This window comes from Monomorium pharaonis, chromosome 1 (assembly GCF_013373865.1).
Source record: "Monomorium pharaonis isolate MP-MQ-018 chromosome 1, ASM1337386v2, whole genome shotgun sequence".
NCBI classification, from domain to species: domain Eukaryota; kingdom Metazoa; phylum Arthropoda; class Insecta; order Hymenoptera; family Formicidae; genus Monomorium; species Monomorium pharaonis.
The window spans coordinates 21,598,554-21,617,109 of NC_050467.1; the positions used below are offsets into that span (position 1 = coordinate 21,598,554).

General features: G+C 40.1%; 1 protein-coding gene across 2 annotated transcripts in view; it reads left to right on the forward strand.

Moving 5' to 3' along the window:
- Window positions 1-18,556, forward strand: part of LOC105837603 (protein slit) — a 326,397-nt gene that overhangs the window by 245,238 nt on the left and 62,603 nt on the right. The gene's annotated exons all lie outside the window — the stretch shown is intronic.

An 18,556-nucleotide genomic window follows, 5' to 3' on the forward strand; every position in this document is an offset into this window, starting at 1 on the left:
TAAGCGCGGAAAAAGTTATAAAGAAATAAATTGGTCTCGCGCGCTGTTTTTTTAATACCTTTCGGAGTAAAACCAGCAATTAAACAAATTGGGATAAAAAAAACTTAATTACATATCAAATTGTCGGCATTTTAATGGAATACATTTAGGAAAAATGCATATCATATATTAATATGTGGCATATATGCGCATTTATATTTTTGATAAATTACACGCATAGAAAGTGTGTGTTTCCATTGGAAATGTATGTAATCCATTGGATGTCGGCGTTGCCAGTGCACGTTTTACTGATTGAATATTCTACATTTACAGATATATTGGACATATGCACAAATATAATCGTAAATATTTCTGCGTTTGACAAGTTTTTCTACAATGTAATATTCTAAAAAATATTTTTTTAAATATTGTATCAATCAAGCGTTTATCGTATAAACCTTCTCGATCAAACGATGCAATACAGCTTGTACAAAGGGATCATTTTCGGCGCTTTCGCGACGGAGCTTTGAGAAAATGGGAAAACGTCGCGGAGGGACGGCGGCGGAGGATCAAGTGCGTGCATTAAGCGAATTCAGCTCACGTCTCATCGAGCGCTCTCGCGGCATCATCTAATTCTTCCGCGCTTCACGGCGCATTTGGCAACGCTTTTCTTCATTTTCCACTCCACTCATGGCATTTATGCCCCCTGCTTGAATGTTTGCCGAGCGGAGTTGGTGGGGTGCGCGCGAGAACGCGCGCAGAAGCGTGTCAAGTGATGGAATTAATCGTAGATGGATCCCTCGAGGGTAGTACATGATTCACCGCACAACACATCGCGCCGAACAGCCCCGCCGCCGCAACTCCGGCTGCACCATGCGCGCTTATGTGACAGCGGGGTGCACACACCCTGTCGAACCGCGCGTCGATGTGTACGAAATGTGTCTCGATACACTCTACTGAGGAGCTACTGAGCTAAATATTAAGATCAAGAATGGAAAAAGAAAGGTGTTGTTCTTTCGATATTCAGGAAATTTAACTAATGATTACACGGAGAAAATTTCTCTCTTAAAATTTACCCTCAAATTTTAAAAGAAAATTATCTCCGTGTATAAGATTTTCATAATAAAAGACATACAGATATATGTTTTCTTTTAAAACTTGCTGATGTGTTTAAATTTTCATAATCAAACCGATTAATAAGACAAATATTACATGGAAAATTCATACTATTTATTTGCATCATGATTAAACTCGCTGCATTAAGAGTAGATAAATATCATGCATATTTTTTGCCATGTCATAGAAACAGCTGTAAACTGGGTGCACATTTTTTTCTTCTATTTGCTAAACGACAGACCGAGCCCGGTCGTTCTAGTTTCAAACCAATCGAATTATCTAATTGGCAAACGGATCAGAATTACGAAGATTGAAAAGTTCGTCATTCTCATACAAAAGTGCATACATACGTGTCTGTGCCGCGGCAATAATTTACACGTCACGGCTCACGGACGCGCTCGATCTGCCGCGACATATTTCACAATAATTACCAGGGAGTAAACCGCCTCCGCGATCGTAACCGCGGCATTGACAAGGGCAGTTCTCCCTTGGCCCGTGTTACTACGTAACCGTGCCGAATCCCTTCCGATTATCATGCCAATATTGTCCCCGGTGTGTGATCGATGCTCTTACTGCTCATGCAGATACGGCGAACCCTCGGAGACGCCGCCGCCGACGCGTCGCCAGGCGCGCGCGTTACACGCGTGCGTGTGGGTTTGCGTTATCCGTCCCGTACGCGTGTATGCACCGACCGCGCCGGCCGCCCTGTGTGTGCAAATTCAACCGCAGAATATCGTAACATATGGCGCGGTACACGCAGCGCGCACGGTGGGCGTCTTCGAGTGATTCGGACTGCATTTGCATTTTGCGGACGGGGGCGATGACGACTCGTTGTTTAATCAGGCGCGGCAGTGCATCAACGCGCCGTTGATCGCCGTTTGATTGCGATTGCGAGTGTCCGTGGGTGTTTTCGCGACACAGCACGTTCATTAGCGTTTCCCGGAATGCTAGCGCGGCGACAAGCATAATGGCGCGTTAGGTATGCATGTACCATCGCACGTGTACTATAACGAGCGACATTTCCACGGAAATCGCGCCTTTATACGGTTTTTTTTTTTTTATATAAATCATTGTAATATTTCAAGCTGCCGAGAGAATTTTTATACTGTAGATCGCATAAAAAGATTGTACGATGTCGTGCCGATAAATGTAATTACGCTTAAAACGTCGAAAGTTATTTGACAATGGAACGTTTTATCTCTTCACTATAATTTCAGTAATATTTGTTAATTCCTTCACATAAAATTCTATAACTCATTTCATAATTCAATCTGTCGGATTAATTAAATGCGAAATTTTTATGTTTAGTTTATGGAATATGATGAGCGCGTAATAAAATTTCTATATATATATCTGTAGGTTTAAATGGGTGCGCACAGGTATTTGTTAAAACAAAAGCAATGGAGCCTAAAAGCTTCTACAAATGGACGGAGCGAGTTTTGAAATCATACCTTTCAATTTCAGATCAACGGCTGAGGGAGGAATAAGTTTCTCCACTTCACTCACACGACCGTTCTATGAATTTTAAAGTAGTTCTTTCACACTCTAAAGAACTCCTTTTTCTTACTGACAAAATGGGGATAAGAAATCGACCCAACTCTATTATTCAATTCTATCTCGAGAGGTTAAAAATGCAACTAATAGCACGGAACAGTAGAGTCTTGTAAAAATTATCACACAAGTGAAAAACTTAATACTCGTGTTGTCATAAGGTTTATCTGTTAAATATGATAAAAACATATTAAAAGTCTTTGCGCAATTTATAACAATTGTTATAAATAAAATTGTAAAATATCATATAGAAAATAAAAACGTCGTATCTTCTTAATCGCTTGATTCGTCATAAGCGTAATACCCGTTTGAGAATCGCTTGTCGTAGTTTCGAATTTTCTCGAGCTTCGTCGATCGACTTTAAGACACGACAAACAGCTACTCTTTGCATTACTCTCTTCAAGAAACGCCTACCCTTGTCCTCCGCGGCGCGTTCGTGAATACTTTCGACGCACGGCACCGACACGGTAATTAATAATTATATCTGAGGAGGGAGATCCGCCTAAGTCGAAGTTATAATTACACCGGAAACAATCAACAACTACCATGTAAGGCAACTTGACGCTGGATGTCGGGTAGGGACGTCTAGAAAGGGCGAGTTGGTAGTTTGGCCGTGGCGCCGTGCGATCAACGAGGAGAGGGTGGATCGAAACTCACCTCGTGTTTGGAATCTCTCGAGAACCCGTGCGACCACCTCGACAGGAAACTTTATTCCTGGCAGACTCGTCTCGCCTGCGAGCTGCTCGTCTTCCGTGTCCTCGGTTCTCTCCCTCGCGATTCCTTTTTTTTTCCCCCCCCTGACCCCTACAGCATCGCCTCTCTGCCTTATCCTACCTAAGGTCTCGACCCTAGAGAGAGCGGACCGTCGTTGTCCTTGCCTTGTCGGATTCTCCTTCGCTTTCGCTACTCGTCCGCCGCTTTCTCCCTCTCGTTTTCTCCCCCGGATGTTTCTCCTTGCGCGCGTTACTCGCCCGACCGTGAAAGGAAAAGTTGGGAATTAAATGAGTGCCGAGTACCGCTCGAGGGATCATTATCCATGCCGATGAGAGAACGCAAGTCCTTGCCAGCTAAATGCGTTATCATTAAACGCGTACCTCCTCGGGGATCCATTTCCGCTGATAGTCGCGCGGGAAGAACTTTACTTACAATTCGCATTAATACCATTAAGAGATAGTACAGATAACACAGTACCCTACAATTTTACATAATCCAGAGAGCATAGTATACAATTACATAAATTACTAATAGCGGTTTTTTAATCACGTAACAAGACTGTATTGTTAGCTAATAAGCTACTGATACGAGTGTTTCTGTAATTTTTGCAGAATCGAAAGGTAGAGACACTTTCCGTAAGATCGATCGTCGCGAAACCAAATTACGTAGTAGGCAAGGTCATTTTGGAGTAAATTTGAATAAAATGCACTAGCGCCAGATTTATTACACCGCATAAAAGTCGCTATGACTGTAGATGCCTCTTATGAAAGGCAATATTTCAAAGTAACAAACTGTGATACCTTCCGTGGATGCATTTTGCGTTTCACACGCGCCCGTGTGAAACACGCCCGGGAATTTCGCAATTTACGCAGTCCTCGACTTTATTTCCGCATACGGTCACACTTTGATAGTATACGAATTGCGTGCATATCGAGTTCCCTCTGCTACAGAAGAAAAATCTCGCTCTTTGTCAATGCGAAAGTTAAAGGAACAGTTTCGGATTTAGATTGGAAATATCGCAACTGTCACTGGCACAGTTCCCTATCGTGGACGTGGCAGTTCTGGTTTTGAAATTTTCAAACATATCACGTTAGAATTACTCGATACTGTCATAATAGTTTATAAATACGTATCATGATGGATTTTACTTAATATTACATGTACGCGTTTATAACTTTTTAATTCAATAATAATTTTAAAAATCATAAAATATGATTTTTGTACCAAAATCATATTGTACCAAAAGGTTTATTTAATTATTTCACAAGAGATATTTTTCGTAAAACTAAATTTATTAAAAAATTGAATTTTAAAAAATTATCTATATATATATATATATATAAAATCGTATTTGTAAAAAGAGCGATAAATAATATTATAGAGAGAAAGAAAATTAAGTACTTTAATATTCAATATCAATATGTTATCAGAACTTTAATCATCGGCGCGCATAGTTAACGAAATTAATAGCATTCGAGGAAATATGCAATCGGATTTCCAAAACGGTCGAGACAGTCTATAATCCATAATTTCATAAGCTGGCGCGTCACGATTCCCGACAGACCGACTCGCGGATGTGCACCATCGTATCGCTAAATAATATCGCAGTATCTCCCCGGCGCATCTCGGCCGGACGAGTCCCGAGCGATACGGCATTTGCGTCGGTGTCGTATCGTTATTCAAGTATACATACGTAATGAGGTCACCGCGCGAAAAATAACACGGAGAAATAAGAGAGTGGCGGGCGGAAAGAGTCGCACTGCGAAGAGGCAGCTTCGCCGAAATTATTTGCGGCGTACATTTACACCGTCAGTTCTCTTAAAGAATTTCCCGCTCCCTATGCGCTTCTACCCGCTCCGCTATATACGCGACCGCAGTGCATCTTGTTATTACTGCCCTACCGGCACTACTGTCGCATGACATAAGTAGGAAGCCGTGCAAAAGAACGGCGAGAGCCCTGTTATATTGTGACAAAATGCTAAAATCTCCAGGGGATTGTCGCGATAACGACACGTTCCGCCGGTGAAAACGCTTTGGAACCTTGATGGCGCGCGCAAGCCCTTCAGATATTCTCTCAGATGCCGGTGTGGCCCAGATAGCCTGACGTAGAAGATTACATCTAGTTGAGACGGAGCCGTATGACGTGACGCGAAATCAGAATCGATGATTATATTCACGAGGGTGCCTACTTCGACTTATGGCGCAATATCGCGGAATATGTAATCAGTAAGAGATTGTGAAAAATCCTGTTTTAATTTCAATTTAAATTGGTGTCTTATTTTGAAATTTTGATTCCGCGCATATTGAATTTTAAAACGTAAAGTGTCATTAGACTTTTTAATACGGGGATTATTTTGGAGATTCTTTGCTCTCTCCTTCGCTCTTTTTCTTCCTATCGAATATACTTGATCTTTGATTTTAGTTCAAAAGTAGAGCAAACGCTGAAGGCATTTAAAAATAAATGTAAATCGAATTTGTAGAAAATGATTACGCGGCGGCCTTTTGAATTTTTAACCTCGAGCGAACGAGCGTAACGCATCAATTAACAAACTTGTATAAATTTAATTATTTCATGGAATTCAGTTATAATACAGGCAGAGTGAGTGCGAAGGCTGGACGAGGTATCGGGAATGGATATATATATGCGTTTTATCTCCAGCGCGTTTTTGCAAATAAACTCGCGAGTACAAGTTGTTACACCGCCGCAGGCCCGCGCGTGCGAGCGCGAAAATATTATTCCGCCAGTGCGCGCGACGATATCACGCGCGATTATTTTTATTCGATTTTTGCACGGCCGCGCGAAACGCCGAAACGTAGCGTGCGGTATTGCGCGATCGGCGATTTTCCCCCGGACACGGATATCGTTATCGATATTGACATCGTTTGTGCTGACCGCAAGCGAATCCAACGCGGGAGGGAAAGCGTAGTACGGCGTGGCGCGACGCGTCTCTCTACTTAACATTCAGCTCAACACACCCGCTGATTGGCTATTAATTATCGACGCTGCTTTCCGGAGAATAACGATTAACTTCGTGTACTGTTTGCGGCCGCTGCCCCCTGATTCTCGCTCTCTCTCTCTATCTCTCTCTCTCTCTCTCTAGATCGATCGTAGATCAACCAATGACGTCGTCTCATAAATCAAACGCGTCTCGCTCGTAAATTCGATCTCATGCCCGACGACTCATCGTTCGATCGTCGATCCGTCGCATAATTTTGCACGGCCGTTGCCGGCGAGTCAATAATCAAGAAGTCGTTAATTGATTCGGTGATAGATAGCGATTTGAAGTGAAAGCGGACTTGAATCGAGTGGATAACATGCTTCGCAAAAAGTGCGGTCTCTTTTCGGTAGCGAGTCGATCGCCTGAGGATAATTAAAGGATAGGTTGTCATAATTGCCGTCGAAAATGGCTCTCTGATCGATTCCGGTGACAGAGAGGCGGTCCCATCGATCGATCGATTAAAACCTGTATACCCGCGGGAGAGGCTTTATTGTACGCTACGTTGTTGTGAGAGACGAAATTTATGTTAATGTCATAAGTCTTAAGTAGTCCTTGTATATGAAGCATGACGTTAAAATTAAAAACTGCGAGAATTACGAGTTGCATATGGCTCACTGTTGGTATAACGATATCGGTGAAATATCACTACGTTTAAATGTACCTATAGAAGATGCGGAACGGTCGCTCGAGAGATTCACGAGATCGTTTCGCTCCACAATCGCTACTAGGATATGGCAATTAGCAAGCGTGGCACTATCGAACGACTGCAATGCTTCATGAAACTGTTCTTGCAGGCTCGCCCGTTCGACAATGACTACGTACAATTCCCGGCGTACATACGATTTCGCTCCGATACTCGCATTTCGCGCTGCTCATTGAGAATTCCATGCGGTTTGTGCATCCGCCCTCTTTCGGATTTTTTTTCCCCATCATGCTTTTCATTTCACCGCGACCTGACTTCCCCGTCCGACCAGACCGCGATTTTAACGCGTACAACGACACGTGAAATAAAACGAGATAAAGGTCGACAAACTTGGCGAGTCACGTACGGTGTCAAGTGCGGAGATAAAAACGAAAAACTGCGTTGCTAGGTAATTTATTTCTACGCGGCAGCTGATATTTTCACGCCCGCGTGTCCCTGAAAATTCTGTTACACATGGACAATACGGCAATTAACTCTTTGATCCCATGCAAGACTTTTTTAATTGTATTCGAGTATATTTAGAGTCCTAATTTAACCGTAAGGATACAAAATGTAAAAGAGAAAAAAATATGTAAAAATATGCTTTTTAAAATATTTTAATCCCGCATACATTTATTATTATCATATTAAAATAAAAACGAAAATATTTGTGTTTATTAGTCAATTATTTTAAGGATTAATAAAATGCATCGAAACGGATTATGTTACAACGGCGCATTCGATAAAATAACACGGGAGGCATTGTTTAAACCGCAAATGGTTGTATTATATGGATTGCAGTAATTTTTTAAATATTGAAGTTTCACAACAGTGAACATCGAACGTCGATTGCAGAAATGCTTTCTGCGATGTGCAATTTGATCATCGAAGGATCAATGCATCGATCGGGCTTTAACCGTGGCAGGGATTAAAACTTTTTCGTTTCGAAAACTGACGCGTGGATTTTACGCGGCTTTGCAGTTTTTTTTTTTTTTTCCAGCAACATTATATATCAAGAGTTGAATATGCATCATAAATGTCAGTCTCAGTATACAGCTTTTTTAGCAATTCTTTTTGTCACTATATTCCGCGTTCTTGTCTCTAACGGAATGTATAACGCAATTACATACATAATATGTAATTGCGTGTGTTACAAGAGTTGTTTTAGTTACCTTAAATAAAAGAGTACATCTCAAAAAATATGCAACGTAAAATCCATTCCCTATTGTTTCATTTAAGCAATCTTAATGAGGAAATCGGTTATGTAATTTCACATGAAACTTATTAGAAAAAATAGAAGATTTAATAACTATACTAAAACTTTTCAAATATTTGTAATTTAATAATCAATCAAATTAATAAACAATAAATTAACCGATAATCAAAGCGTTCTTGAATGTGATATTTTCCGACTCTGATAACTTCTGGCTATTCAGTGCTAGATAAGAGACTCGGCTTGAATTACATGAATGCTGGCGTATCCTTATTAATTATAAACTTTCAGCAAAAGGACAACTTCTGCATTCAACACACTAACTCATTATTCGTCTCTTGCGTCAAGGTTTTCGCATGATCAAGTTGTCTCAACGAAAATATGTAACAAACAACGTTCAATTATTTCTAACAGCCTCATCAATGTTTCGCGCTGCGTTCGGATGGACTTTGGCCGTAAATAGCGTTACTGACAATCCCGTCACGCTATTCGGTTCCAATTGGTCAACGGTATTCCAGACGGCGACGCCTTCTTGGCGGGGGCATGTGCACAGCCACGTCTGTATTACTTACGCCCGGAAAAACTAAATCTGTATTTTCTTCGACGTTACTATACGAATTAACACACCCGGCACGTTTTACGAGCAATTTGCCGCACTTACGTGCACCCTTACATAAGTCGACGTAAGTACGAACGGGCGGCGTGCGCGCGATCTTCGGTGCCGGCGGCGTGATGCCTGCACGTGCCCCTCGACGTCCGCCACGAGACCAGTGGAAATTACCCTCGCTGATGGAAATATCTCCTAGTTGCGACGGAGGACCTAGACGGGACTTGACACAAGATTTCGCGGAATTGCAAGCGATAACGTTTACCGAATCGAAAATAAACCGCTGATGATATTGACTCTACATTTAACTGAATGACTACTAAGCACAACCAATCGAAAATAATGTCCCATATATAATGATTAATTATCGTATGAGAGACGTCGAGACAAAGTAAATTTATACAATTTATTATTCTAAAATGAGTTTTAGATATTCTAAATATTATAGTGTTCTATATTCTAGTGCTCCGATTTTTTATTTAAAAAAAAATCGAGCATAAAATTATATAGTTTGAAGCTGCAACTTTTACAATCTTGCCTCCACTTAATAGATCGTCGAGGCGACCCTCGACGCCAAGCTATTAACTAATCATTAATTACGTGCTTGTCTCTGCCGTCGTACCGGCTACACGCCGGTCGCCCGCGATATTATCGCGACGGGAAGAGAATCGTCGGAGAATTGAAAGCAGCAGCGCGGCGGTACACACGACGCGATATCAAATTGCGAATTATACGACGTTAGAACGATGAGAATATTTGCCGTTGCGGTCCATGGGCGCACTTCGCTATGCATGAAACAGCAATTGCCGGCGCAGTCGAGTTTTCGCGATAACGCCGAGTTAGCGCGTCAACGGAGTTGATGAGGTCGTTACGGTCGCAGAGATTTGTTAAAATGGCCTCGCGCCGCAACAGCCGTTAATTATCGTTGCGAGTGCGCGTCCTTCTTCTTCTCGTCTACCTCCCCCTTCGCTCCTCCTCCGCCTTCAATTTTTTTTTCACTTTTCCACGCAATTACTTCGGCACGATTTACCGTTACGACGATGTAGCGCGGAGTCTGAAGGGGGGGTTTTATGAAATTACAGTTTTCGCTTTGATGTCGCGGCTCATAATACTTTAATTCGCGGATAGCCGCAAAAGCGCGCGGGGATATTTCCTCTTTTTTTGTCGGGGTTACAGAGTGCGCGCGCGCGCGCATACACACGCACGCACGGCGAATTGTTTTATTCGGAGACATCGGGTTGTTCCGATAACGCTGTATAAGTCCCATGCTGCGGTATGCCGCTTTTGTTATTAATGCCGGCAAATGTATCGTTTTTCCGTTAATGGACCGCTTAGGATAAATGCGAGAGTAATGGGAACCTGCATTATTTGTCTGAAAAATTAAATACACGTATTTCTCTAACTACACGCGCGGTGTGTGTGTCAATCCTCTCTCCCTCTATCGTAAATGTTATCCGATAATTAATATGCAATGTATATAACGCACGTAGTAATTGACATGACTATATTGGATGTTCTATAATATAGGAACCAAGTTATCGGCTTCGTTGCGCGCCATTTCACCGCGAAACTTTATACGTAAGTCGCGGCACGCATCAGTCGAGTTACTTTACAGAAGAAGCTTATTGCCACGCCGTGCAGTACGTCTTCATAAGCCGCAGTATCCGTACATACCGCCACGCTATCACGTGCAGTATAAAAGATAATCCGCGTGTCGCTCGCGCTCGACCGTGACCAACCTCCTTAATTAAATGTATTCACACGTGCGGCATCGGGCATTTATCTCGATTAACCTAAGTAAAAGCACTCCCTTCGCATTATTCGCGGAAGCCGGCGACGGGGCTCGCCGGCGTGTCTAATAGCAAACACGTTTTAACGGTAAGACCTGCGAGCCACGCGCGCCCCTCCTCGCGTAAGATGCAATGTATCACATATGGTAGCGGACTTTTAAGTTTCTTTTCTTTTTTTTTTTTTCTTTGTATACGTCGCGCGTATACACACGACGCACCAGCAGAGAGAAAGAGAAGTGTGTGCCCTCCACGACAAGCATTTGATTCAACAGCCGACATTTATCTCGCAGCGCAGAGATCCGGTCGCGTTGCACATGCACACCGCCGGGAGAATGATACATCGAGATAATGACGGGCTCCGCCTTATTGAGATATCACAATAAGGCATGCATCACGTTTTGCAAATTGCATCCAGCCGTGCCACGGTTCGATCATACATATCGATGAGAGCTACGCTGTCCCTACGCCAGAGAGAGATCGCCGAAGATACGTCGCGGCATATATGAGATCGCGGCACTGCGATCTTGGCTGAGACGTCGCGAACACGATTTATGGCAAGTCGGCCTGTTCGCGTATTTATTGCAATTGTATCCGCATGAACGTCCGACAGTTATTGCAAATCTTTGAATATTTTAACGCTTTCTACCGCGAATCTTTCATTTTTAGTAGGGCAGCGTATTTTTTTATAAACATTAATTAAAGATTAGAATACGTTATAAAACATGTTACCTCGATGTACTTTGATATGTTATTTCGTAACAATTAATGATCATAATGATTTGATCGCATGCTTAAAAGAAGGTAATCGGATCCGCCTGAGAAAGCTTAGTTTAAAACAGACATTACTTTGTTACGTGAAGCTGAGTTCAGCGTAGCTGAACATGAATATATATACTTCACGTTTAAAATGTTTCACGTCAATTAAGTTCCGAGCGAATTATAGCTTGTTTAACTATGAAATGAAATATGCATGTGGCTTAACAAATAGCTGTCTCGCAGCGTTAACGTATAGAATTAACTGCAGAATTGATCTTGAAATTAGACGCATTAGTATTCATAAATTTCATGTTTATATACGATTCTACAAAAATTATGGTCGAAAACAGAACCGACATGTCTATTTAATTTAATTTTTCGAAATAATAGTTTTATTGAGCAATCCACAGTTTCAACATATCAGATAAACCCTTATTAACTCAATTCTTTTATGTCAATTGAAATAAGTTTCTGAAAGAATAAATTAATCTTTCTGGACATTTTAAATTGGATCGATATAAATTCCTGAATTTTCATGATTATAAGTGCATTCTAACATGTGAAATTCGATGCTATTTTGTGCCGTCTAAATATATAACATCGTATATATATACAATTACAGCAGAATTTCAAATTGTACAATATATTTTTAACAAACATTATTAACAAATGCAAAATTTGCGGAGAAAAGTCAGAACACAGCTGTCGCCATTTAAGCCGCTTTGTCCGCTCTGCTTCGCAAATTTCTGAGCTTAATTATGTAACCACGCGAAAGAAGTACGACATGGCGAACACCCGGTAGAATATCTGCGCCGCGGACGACCGTGCCGTTTCATTTAAACCAGAAATTGGAATAAAAGCACAGCGAGACTCAATTAACCGCCGGCAAATATTTAATTACAAACGCAAACCTAGCGCGTTGACGCTCCATCGGTTGCGGGCAACGGGGAGAATGGCATCCATTCAAGGCGAACTCCTCCGTCTGCCTGCATGTGATTTCCGTATAACTCCTTTGAACGCAACTGCGAGATACCGGGACAAAAAAGTAAAACTGTCCTCGAATCGATCAGGCATTATTTCCGTTATTCGGCTTGAATTAACCCAATCGAGAGACGGCAGACGACAAATGACTTAAACATTAACGCACGTCGGAAGTTTCAGCTAATCTTTGCTCTGTTTATTTATTGCCGCGCATAGACATCTCGTTAAAATTTGCAGACGCGTATTTTTGATCAGACGTCGCGACGTCTACGTCCGTTGTATTATTGATAGATGATTATAAACAAATACGATCGATCACAGCTTCCCGCAAATATTTTTAAACCTAACGAATTAAACAACGAGATGACATTATAATGAAAATGTTAATCAAGTAAAACTTGAACGACTTTTTTTACAGGGAGATTATCTGTTGATTCATCTGTTGATGCTTTTTATTTCCTTTTATTTCGATTATTTTATTTCTCTAAAGCAATTTTCCAGAAATAGTCCTTTCGATCTTGCATATACATATGTATTGAAAATGTGAGGACTGTTATTGAATGATATCAAATTAAATCCATACTCCAATTGCTAACAAGTTTCTTCAACTCCTTCGACAAAGTAATCTAGAAAGTGATTAAAACGATCTCGAAAAGTCTTCGTTCACCGACACTCGTCGCTATCGTTTATTTCAAGATATCTGAACTGACTCGCGATGTACCTGAAGCTTCAAGCTCATCCCTCACCTCAGATCGATTCCTGCCGATATAGGTCTTCGGGTTATTTTGTTATTTCGCAATTAAATAGAAAATTGATCAAAACATCGTAACAGATACGAATTATGAGGATGTATTCGCGGACTCGTTCTGTACCGACAATGTATTTTAGATCATCCTGTACCTCGCGTATCTCCCGACCGTACTAAGTGCATAGTTGAGAATTTTACAGGGCAGTACCGGTTAGACGGGCTAGCCCTCGGCCTCGCTCGGCAGTGATTCCCTTTGCCCGGCAGGTGCATCTCACCGCTACGTGCTTACGTATATCAGACTCTTTCAGAGCCATTCGCACATCACAATGGCACGGCCGGGCGTGGTAGTCGTGCTACCGACTACTTGTTACGCGCACAGACCTTGCCAAGAACGACGTAATATTCCGGTCTGCCAAGATATCAACCTGAGACATGTAGACTCCGATTATCGTGCTCCCTTCGCTCGTATATACTTTACACCGTCACGTGATGTCCATCACAGATCATTAGAGATGCATCAATTCGCTACAACTCGTGATGCATGAGCTTAATTAAATCTATCAGTCTCATAAAAGCTGAAATGTATTTGAATATTATCGTTGTACGATATCATTTAAACGCCGATATCAGCATGATAAAAGATTAATATATTTCCAACTTTTAAGTTTCATTGCCACGTAGATTTTCTGTTAAATATGCATTTTCCTCTTTATAAAATATTTCTATTCAATATAATGTAAATACATGCGTCATGCATGTATATTTTTGTTAACATAAAGTATGTACGAATTTGCTGTGATATTCTTATTATCATACACGTTGCATTCTTTATAATTCTATTATATAATTGAAATGCTTTGAAACATTGCTTTTTTTAAGCCTATGACAAAGAATGATAGTTACTGTATTCATTCCTCTCTAGGGGGAGGATGCGAACCTAACTTTTCAGCGAACCATACGAGAACGATCGAAATTGAATTTTTTTCGTACGTTTATCTTGCACGAAGTAGCGATTGCGACTACGTAAATCAGTTTATAAAAGCACAACAGTTTTCGCGACAGTTAAAATAAATATTCTATCTCAAAAGTTGTGTGGGCAAAACAAGCGTGTAAAAACACTCTGGCGGATTTAGCGACGCCGAAACTTACTTCACGCTGGTTCTCTTTTTATCGACATTCCCCGCTTCGAAGTCGTTCAGTTAAGCGGGCTCATTTCATTCTGCCGGCTGATTAAAAATCACGATATTAATGACCCGCTCCGAGTTAATATACATGCCGGAGAATTCCCGCTGACGGGATCGCCCTCCAGCGGGTTGCGGGCAGACGTCGCTTAATACAACATAGACGATACCAGTCGCGCACCACGTAAATCACTCCGATGATTGTTAATTACTCGATTAATCGGCTGTACTCGTTGAAACGTAATAATGCCCTTATTTAATTACGAGCGAAAATAGATCTTGTTTGCTTGTATATGCTTTGCATCCCCGCGCCATTGATAACTGCTAACATATTGTTGCTATTGCGTTTGTTAACTCGAGTATTCGATACAGCTATAATTTAGATTTCGTGTTACTGTATGCGTGTGGTTCTGTCGTTCTCGTTGCAACTACTAGATTGAAAAGTAAATATTCCTCTTTAATTATCTAAATCATTTATTTTACGAAATTGGATTAAAATTAATATTAATTGCAAAGAGAAATAAAAATCCACTGTTTCACGATGCGTTTTAGATGCCTCCAAACTAAACGCAACTAAATGCAATAGATTTACAATCTTATTATTATATCGGAATTTTAGCCAACCATAAACTAACCCATTAAGTAAAGTATTCCCACGAGAATTTAATGTACCTCTGATGAATGGCGTAATTTTTCCCTTTTCTCCTACGCCCCGAAGTGTAATCGCGTCTTGCCTTCCTTATAGATTAAAAATCGAGATACTAATAACATCCACGTTGGCTGACGTAGATCCTGCCGTACCTACTCCGACAGGATCGTCTTTCAGTGCGCGTGAGACGGAGTTCCTTAAATCTACATGCACGTAGCAGCACATCGTGCAAACGAAGCAGTCTATAATACCTCTAGGCAGTCACATTTTTTGCATACTCAAGAAGCCAATCCTTTATCCTTAAAGGTTAGATTAACGCAATGACTATATGCAACAAAATTTATAATTGCAAATGCATTATTTGTAAATAATGACAGAAAAAAATGTATCGTTACAGATATTTCGAAATAAAAAACTAATAAAAAATTTAACAAAACTATTTTATTAAAATTTTAATATATTAAGAAAATAATAAAAATAACAGTAAAAATTATAAAGCCTTCGATAAATTAATAAAAATATATTTTTTAATGTTTTTTAAAAACTATTATAAACTATAATGATTCTTGACGTATAAAGAACTTCTAAAGACATACTATGATTGCCTATAATTTCTGATAAATCTTTGTTTAGCATACTGTAAGATAAGATATGCGTTTCATTTCTTTTTTTGACTAGGTGAGTAGTTTTAATTTCCGGAAGGAGTGCGGTAGTGGCGAGAGACAGACACAGAAAGAGAGAAAGAGAGAGGGAGAGACGTTCGTCCTGAGAGACAAAGTATGTTAATTAGCGATAATTTCCTTTTTATATTTTAATCAGTGCGACACCCTGTATTTCTTTTGTATCGGCACAGTAGTGCTAAAAGCATTGCGTACAAATGTGCCTGAGTGAAAAACCAAATAAATAATAATAATCCACTATAATACATTACAACGCAGTCTCCAAGAATGTGTGGTACTGGAACACTTTATTAAGAACCAATTGCGTGTGAAGTGATACATAACATGGAATCAGTATAAAATGTATATATCTACGAATAAAAAGATATTGGAATATAAAAGCAAAGTTCGCTTCTACTTCCTAAAGCTAGAGTGAGATACTTATTTTATTGTATGATAAAAATAGTTTTCTTCTTTGTCTTGTTAATTATTTTTATATCTCATGTCTGAATATTTCTATAATACTATAATTTTTGTAAGATAAAATATAATATTTATACACACACACAAATTAAAAAAGAATAATAAATATCGATTAATAACTTAACGATAGTTATGATATTCAATGATAAGTAATAGTCAATGTATAAACATTTACTGTAAAAAAGATAAATTCTCTATTATGATGATCTGTTTAAATAATAATTGTGTACATTTTGAAAAATATTAAAAGTACATTTCAAAATAATCGCTGAATTCTAAGTAATTCTAGACTTTTCGTAACCGCAATTCTTTCTTTGTGAAAATACTTGGATCTTGTCTGTTCCGGTCAGAGGTAATCCAACCGTACCCGAGAGATACGGAAGTCGGTCGGAGGAAACCAGAAGTCGATAGTTTCCGCGAGTAACGTTTCCATGCACTCACCGCGTATTAACCGTCGGGTTATCGAGGCCGAACGAGAGCGTTCGCTGCAATCGTAACTTCGAAATACCAGGATAGCACGTTGGCAATAAATGCCGGCCACAATTACGGTTCGACGGATCGTATTTTTATTGATCTTTGCAAGCGCGTTCGTTACCGGGATTCGTTACGATCACCGCGTAATTCGGTGATTATCATTGCGATGTAATATGTCATCCGCGATCGCAAAGCCAGCTGGATCCCTCGTTTAGTAAATTCATCTGGTAATGGAACGATTATCGTGGCTACTTTCGGTGGGAGAGCTCGTTGGGATTGATCTGTCACAATGGAGTCGATCGACGGGCAAATTCACGGAGCGATTGATGCGCCCTTTGTTTCGTAATGCACGCGCCATAGTGGCTGCCAGATTGTTGTGAATCAATGATAAGGGACACTATGAGAATCGAGTGATTATCTATAACGCGACAGCGGAATTTCGTTTTTTAATGTTTTTAATTTAACTCGGTATTATAATTTAACGTATGCGAGTCACATACATCACGAATATTTGAAATCGTATTGATTGCAAATTATAGAAAGAACACGAGTGGCAATATGATAAATAATAAAGCGTAAATAATGTCTTTAATTTCAATGGCATTAAATTAACAGAATTTTGTTAAGATTTATAATTGTCAAAGCATATTTGTATATTTAAAAAATTACAAAAAAGCATGCGTTTTCTTATGCAATAAACACGACAAATTTGTTGAAGAGGATCTTTGAAGATTTGAAGAAAGGCACACAGATGTCAAAATAACTCTTAAAAAAGTTATTTAAGATATGTATTATAACATAAGAGCGAATAAATTAGCTAGGAGCTTCATCTTGCCTTTATAAGAACGGATGTGTGAACTGAGATTTGAATATACATGAGGTATAAAACGAGCCCGAAAAGTTCGCGTCAAAGAGGCTTTCCAGTCACGGCCGGAATAAAACCGAGATTGCCGAAGGTGAACGCGTTCGATCGGTCGATCTGGTTGCATAAAGTACTGTAAATTTTACTAAAACCGTTTTGTTCTCTTTAGGGATGGTTGTCAACACGGACAGTGACGATAACCTAATGTATTTTTCGTCTCCGAAAAATCAGATAAATACGTATAAGGTAGGAGGTGCCGGGTAAACCGCGAATTTATCGCGGATTTATGTCGAGCAATGATTTATACGCTTTGCATAATAAACAGCTTGATTTGGTCGTACAATGGAAGCGTGTGCTCGTGATGGATGCATTAAATTCCACGAATTGTCGCGATAAAAATGATATATGATTGCAAAAAATTAAATCTACTTTATTGCAGTTTCGTTTTGTAAGGTAGCATTTCTCGTGCAAATGAATATAAATTTCAAACAATTAAAATCAATATAACTTTAACACTAAGAATAGAAAATAACCAGATTTAAAAAAGGAATATATATTTAGAAAAAGTCAAGTAGTAAAGTTTAATATAATATCTGTCTTGTTTACTAGGCCTAAAGAATCTATCTTGTATCTGTACAAGCGAAGTAGTTTATGCGAAAAGATGCATTCGGAATAGACAACATCCAACTAAAATCATCCACCAACACTACATCAAGATACACCTTCCTTCCTCGTAAATCACGATTCTCTATCTTGGGCTCTTTTTCGCCGCGTGTCAAAAGAAGGTCGAAAAATCTGCATCGAAATTGCCAGCGCCGCCCGGTTTTAACGTACGCCCGGGAACCGATGACACCGTCGTAATATAACGATCTTGTTGACCGGCCTTTGGGAGGCGGAGGCACCACGAGCAAAGGGAAGAAATAGAAGAAAGGCTGGACAGAAACGAAAAACGGCGAAAAATTCGCGCAGCAAACGGCAGCTCCTCGGCCAGAGGCAGGCAGATGAATATCATACTACGATGAACTGGATGGAAAGAAGCCCGGTAGGAAGAGGGAGAGAGCCGTTAATAAACCTTAGTTATGCCTTCGCAAAGTACAGAACCGCTCGACCGT